At 38.1% G+C, this 5,881-nt stretch overlaps 1 protein-coding gene across 1 annotated transcript in view; it reads right to left on the bottom strand.

Annotated features, from left to right (window-relative positions):
• The window catches only part of slco2b1 (solute carrier organic anion transporter family, member 2B1), a 36,073-nt gene extending 34,242 nt beyond the window's left edge, over nucleotides 1-1,831 (bottom strand). The window contains exon 1 of the mRNA XM_046040406.1: nucleotides 1,713-1,831. The gene's annotated coding sequence lies outside the window, so the exon portion shown is untranslated. The remainder of the gene's footprint in view (nucleotides 1-1,712) is intronic.
• Between the last annotated feature and the right edge of the window lie 4,050 nt (nucleotides 1,832-5,881).

Raw genomic sequence — 5,881 nt, 5'->3', positions numbered from 1 at the left:
ACCCTGGATTTTAAAAGAGTAACTATACCCTGAATTTTAAAAGATTAACTATACCCTGGATTTTAAAAGAGTAACTAAACCCTGGATTTTAAAAGAGTAACTAAACCCTGGATTTTAAAAGAGTAACTATACCCTGAATTTTAAAAGATTAATTAAAAGAGTAACTATACCTGAGATTTTAAAATAGTAAATATACCCTGAATTTTAAAAGAGTAACTATACCCTGGATTTTAAAAGATTAATTAAAAGAGTAACTATACCTGGGATTTTAAAACAGTAACTACACCTGGGATTTTAAAACAGTAACTACAACCTAGATTTTAAAAGAGTAACTAAACCCTGGATTTTAAAATAGTAACTATACCCTGAATTTTAAAAGAGTAACTATACCCTGGATTTTAAAAGATTAATTAAAAGAGTAACTATACCTGAGATTTTAAAATAGTAACTATACCTGTGATTTTAAAATAGTAACTATACCCTGGATTTTAAAAGAGTAAATATACCCTGGATTTTAAAAGAGTAACTATACCCTGAATTTTAAAAGATTAACTATACCCTGAATTTTAAAAGAGTAACTATACCCTGGATTTTAAAAGAGTAACTAAACCCTGGATTTTAAAAGAGTAACTATACCCTGAATTTTAAAAGATTAATTAAAAGAGTAACTATACCTGAGATTTTAAAATAGTAACTATACCCTGAATTTTAAAAGAGTAACTATACCATGGATTTTAAAAGATTAATTAAAAGAGTAACTATACCTGAGATTTTAAAATAGTAACTACACCTGAGATTTTAAAACAGTAACTACAACCTAGATTTTAAAAGAGTAACTATACCTGGGATTTTAAAAGAGTAACTAAACCCTGGATTTTAAAAGAGTAACTATACACTGGATTTTAATAGAGTAAATACACCCGGGCTTAAAGAGTAAAAATGAGCATGTAGTGGCCATTAGAAGAACTGTATCATAGCTTCAGAGCCCTGATTCTGGCTGTTTTCTTTCACTATATTATACTTATGGAAACTGGATATTTTAAGTTTCAACTGGCAGCTTGTGGAAGTCACTCTGTTGGTTGGATGGTCTGCAAATGATTTCAGTTAACTGTCTCTATGGGAAACAGAATGAGTCTGACTCATGGACTGCATGAATCAGGTCCAACTGCAGCATCAGTGTGGTGATGGTGGTTTACACAGCAGAGCGCGTCTGATTTAAATTCAGCTCCACGCGGTTGCAGTTACAGCTACAGCATACATCAATTAAAATTTTAAAGTATTGTCTTCCTTCTGTTTTAAACAGAACGTATTATGTTGAAGTTTTATAAATGAAATGCACAATTTTACTCTCTGAAAAGTAGCATGAAAAGGAAATGCTCAAGGGAAGTAAAACTACTTCAGTGTAAACTGTAATCAAGTATAGTACTTGGGTAAACTTATTTATTATTTCCATGTGTCCAAAAATAAACACTGCAGTGCCATTCATCCATGCACCAGAACAGCATGACTGTCAGGCTTTAACAGAGCAGGAGAGCCAGCACATCTGATTACTTCACTCTTCATTTAAAAAACACATTGTTTGATTTTAGTTTGGAAAGTGAGAGAACCAGCAGCTCTCCAGCTTTTACAAACCAGTTCTAACAGAGCAGATGAGTCCTATTACTCCCAGTTAAAAGGTCCCAGACAGAAGAGCATGATTTAGTCAGACTCACTGTGAAAGCAGCAGGTCCCTTCAGTGTCTCTGTTTCTTAGTGTTACTGTGCTGCAGCTCTGATTCTTTCGTGGTGTTTCGCTAAACCATCCAGTCCTCCCAGCAGCTGTCAGACCTCCAGCTCTAAGCCACACACTAGAGGCAGGGGGGAGGAACTGGAATTTGAACCCTAGTGTTAAAGGCAGGACTTGGGTTTGAGAAAGAGAAAAGGGAGGAGGAGGGTGAGGCGGAGGAATAGTCTTACAGCCTGAGAACAGAACAGGTTTAAAAAAAACAATAAATAAATAAAGGCTGTTTCAGGAAGGTAACATATTCTTAAGGGACTCTCATTTTTATAGGGACAAGTATGAAACAAAGCATGGATCAGGGGTTCTGACAAATTGTCTCCATTAGCACTAGCTGAATTAGGTGTAGCCACAGACAACTTTCACTGGTTAACTGAAAACATGAACCTCTCAGGCAAGTTCTCCTGTTAGAAGGTTCAAAGCAGATTTGTGGACGTTGATGGACACTAAGTATGGAGATAACTAGTATCCACATGGTCAAGAATTTATTCAGAGAATAACATATAAAAAAAGATCTAAATACGAAGGTTGGTGTGTCTGTAAAGAGAAGAAGTGATGGAAAAACATTTGTGGAATACAAAAAGGCTTCTTCTTCTGTAGATGAAGCATTTCTGTCAAACTTCCTCAAAAAAGACGTTACATAAAGTCCTTATTCTCTACAGTGAAGTAAATAAACTAATGATTATAATAGGGATTTAACTAACCATTATTTTCAATACTGATAAATCTACTGATTATTTTCCTGATTGATCGATCATCATTTGGTAAATGAAGGGTAAGAAAACAGTAAAAAATGCCCATCACAGTTTCCTACAAGGTGACATACTCAAATGTTTTGATAATTCAGACCATATAGTAATTTATTATATAAATTTATTTCACATCACATCTGACAAGAAAAGCAGCAAATTCTCACATTTGAAAAAATGGGACCATCAAACATTTTAAAATGACTTAACTAAAGAGCTGTACAGACAAATGAATTAATAATCAGTCAAATAAATGCCAAATAAGGATGGAACGGAGTTAATGTCTCTTGTATCATCACATGACAGCAGCTGATGGAAAACACACACTTTTCATCTTACATGCTGACTTTTGTGGAAATATGCTGAAAACTAAAAAGTGGAAAGTGTGTGTTTGGCTGACTCTGATATCCACACCACTGCTGTGCAGCCGTGTGACCAGCAGGGAGAGCCAGAGTCAATCAAATGCTCTTTAACCAGAGCTGGGCGGGTGATGCTGAAGCTCGTTCCCTGTGAAGTCACTGTTTCAGCACGTTGTGAAGCCCCAAGCAAAGTTTTACAGTTAACTCTGGGATTAGTGGGAGAAGAAGAGAGGAGAATAATAACATGGAGATGTTCACTAGAAAAAGACAATCACAAGTATCAGAACATCAGAATCAGAATCAGCTTTATCAGCAAGTAGTTTTTACACGTCAAAGAATTTGCTGTGGTGACATGGTGCCAGACATAAACCTATTTACATATCAATATGAATATAAGAATTAAACAAGATGTACAAGTTATAAAAGAATAAAAGGCACTATTTGCAATGTGGCACTTATTTACATGCATTGTTCAAACCCTTGCAGGGGGAGAAGGGGAGTGCAGGAGAGTCAGTGTCAGTGGGGGTCCCGGCCCTTGTTGATGTGGCCAGCTGCAGATGGGAAGAAGCTGTTCATGTGGCGTGAGGATTTGGTCCTGCGGGACCGCGGCCTCCTGCCAGAGGGGAGACTCTCAAACAATGGGGGCAAACATTTCCACCTGAGACCAAGTAATAATGGAACAAAAGTGACGAGCTAATGTAATGAATTTTACTTTCAATCACGAGACTTGTTACATGAATAGTAAACATGCATGAAGTCCCAGAAGGTACAATATTATTTCACTGTTATATCTAGGCTTTTTGGATAATGCAGTTATTAATTATTTAACTGTAACATATTGCACAATAAAAGATTCAATAGTAACACGCAGGCTTATTTGACTTTAATGCACAGTTGAGACTAAAACATAAAAATCAGAGAGCTATAGAGCTTCCTCTGCAGTTAGTCACCACATGTCCCTGTGTTTGCTGCCTTTCAAGCCCCGAAGCTTTAAACAGTTTTCCAGCACAAATCCAAAGAAAGGCCCAAAGCTTTAAAAGACCTTTTAACCTGCTGGAGCCCAATATTACTTTAAGTCACATATGTCATATTTTTCTCCATATCTATAAAATAACTGATGATCAGCGGTGGAAAGTAACTAAGTACATTCAGCAGTTCACCCCCCCCCCCCCCCCCCCCCCCCCCCCCCCCCCCCCCCAACAGTAGGAAGTTTATACTCCCACTCTGGAAGATATGCACTTGACTTGTCTATTTTGGATACCTAAAGCTTCATATGAGCTTCAGATAAACATTTAAATACATTTTCTCTAAAACAAGGACTGTAGATTTTGTCACCGATCACTTACAGTGAAAACACTGGGAGTAATCTCCAGTATGAACAGGAGGAACTTACAGCAAGCAACTGATGTTCAGATGGACCACTGACATCTGTAGTTTCAAGACAGATGTGAACAATTGTGACCCTATCTTTAACTGCGGGACACAAGATACTTTCTTCCTTCAATGTAAATTCCATTTTCAGCGTGTTTGTGACTTGGAGACTTCAGGTTTCCACATCAAAACTAGTGAAGTCCTGCATGTAAGTCCAGGTGTGAAACTGAGCAACTTTCCCCCTTCAGCAGATGAATGTGAACACAAACTCTGCACACATCATTCTGCACAGAAACGCTCAAAGGTCACAGAGAAGGAACAGGAAGTAAAACTCTTTTCTGACTAGAGCGAGAATTTAACTTCTAAGATCTGCTGTTACTGTGAAACAGGGCCGGACTCCTCCCAGGAAACATCAGTGGTAAAAGAAGAACTGTTGGATGCTTCTGACTGTCCCACTGGGTGTGAATATGGCACTAAAAAAGTTCTGGCTAAAAAAGTCATCTAAGATCTGTGAAACTCTCAGATCATCAGTGAATGTTTGAGACATTTTGCTAAACAGACGGAAATAAAATGAATTCCAGCTTCACTGGTGCAGGAGAAATGATGATTGTAAAGAATTCAGATGTTTTTGTACATACATGATCAAGTGTTTGACTCACATCTGTACCCTGGTGTTGTTTCAAGATGTCATCTGCTGAGGTAAAGACATCCCCAGCAGCGAATCAGCTTGTTCCTGTATTGATACCCACAGAGAGGATGCAGAGTAATTGATGGTTTGCTGTTTATGTCAACCAAAACATGACCCATGTTCAACATGAAGGAGAAACCAGAAGATTTAGTGGCTGTTCAGAATAAAAAGCTGAGGGTGTTTCTGCTGTTTACAACAGTTCCCAAAATCTCCCGGAGTACCTCGACAACGAAAACAAATGGGAGGTTTTTACTGACTGAAAATACTTTAACCACATCTGCTGAGACGTCTGAAAACTGTGAGTGAAAACCAGAACGCCCTCAAATGTGCAGCACGGACTGAAAACTGCTGTTCTGATGTTTAGATGTACACTACCGTTCAAAAGTTTGGGGTCACCCAAACAATTTTGTGTTTTCCTGAAAAGTCACACTTATTCACCACCATACGTTGTGAAATGAATAGAAAATGGAGTCAAGAAATTGACAAGGTTAGAAATAATGATTTGTATTTAAAATAAGATCTTTTTTACATCAAATTTTGCTTTCGTCAAAGAATCCTCCATTTGCAGCAATTACAGCATTGCAGACCTTTGGCATTCTAGCTGTTAATTTGTTGAGGTAATCTGGAGAAATTGCACCCCACGCTTCCAGAAGCAGCTCCCACAAGTTGGATTGGTTGGATGGGCACTTCTTGCGTACCATACGGTCAAGCTGCTCCCACAACAGCTCAATGGGGTTCAGATCTGGTGACTGCGCTGGCCACTCCATTACCGATAGAATACCAGCTGCCTGCTTCTGCTCTAAATAGTTCTTGCACAATTTGGAGGTGTGTTTAGGGTCATTGTCCTGTTGTAGGATGAAATTGGCTCCAATCAAGCGCTGTCCACTGGGTATGGCATGGCGTTGCAAAATGGAGTGATAGCCTTCCTTATTCAGAAT

Source organism: Micropterus dolomieu, linkage group LG23, assembly GCF_021292245.1.
Source record: "Micropterus dolomieu isolate WLL.071019.BEF.003 ecotype Adirondacks linkage group LG23, ASM2129224v1, whole genome shotgun sequence".
NCBI classification, from domain to species: Eukaryota; Metazoa; Chordata; class Actinopteri; order Centrarchiformes; family Centrarchidae; genus Micropterus; species Micropterus dolomieu.
Note: the sequence above shows the minus strand (reverse complement) of the source record. Positions and strands in the feature narration are given on the sequence as shown.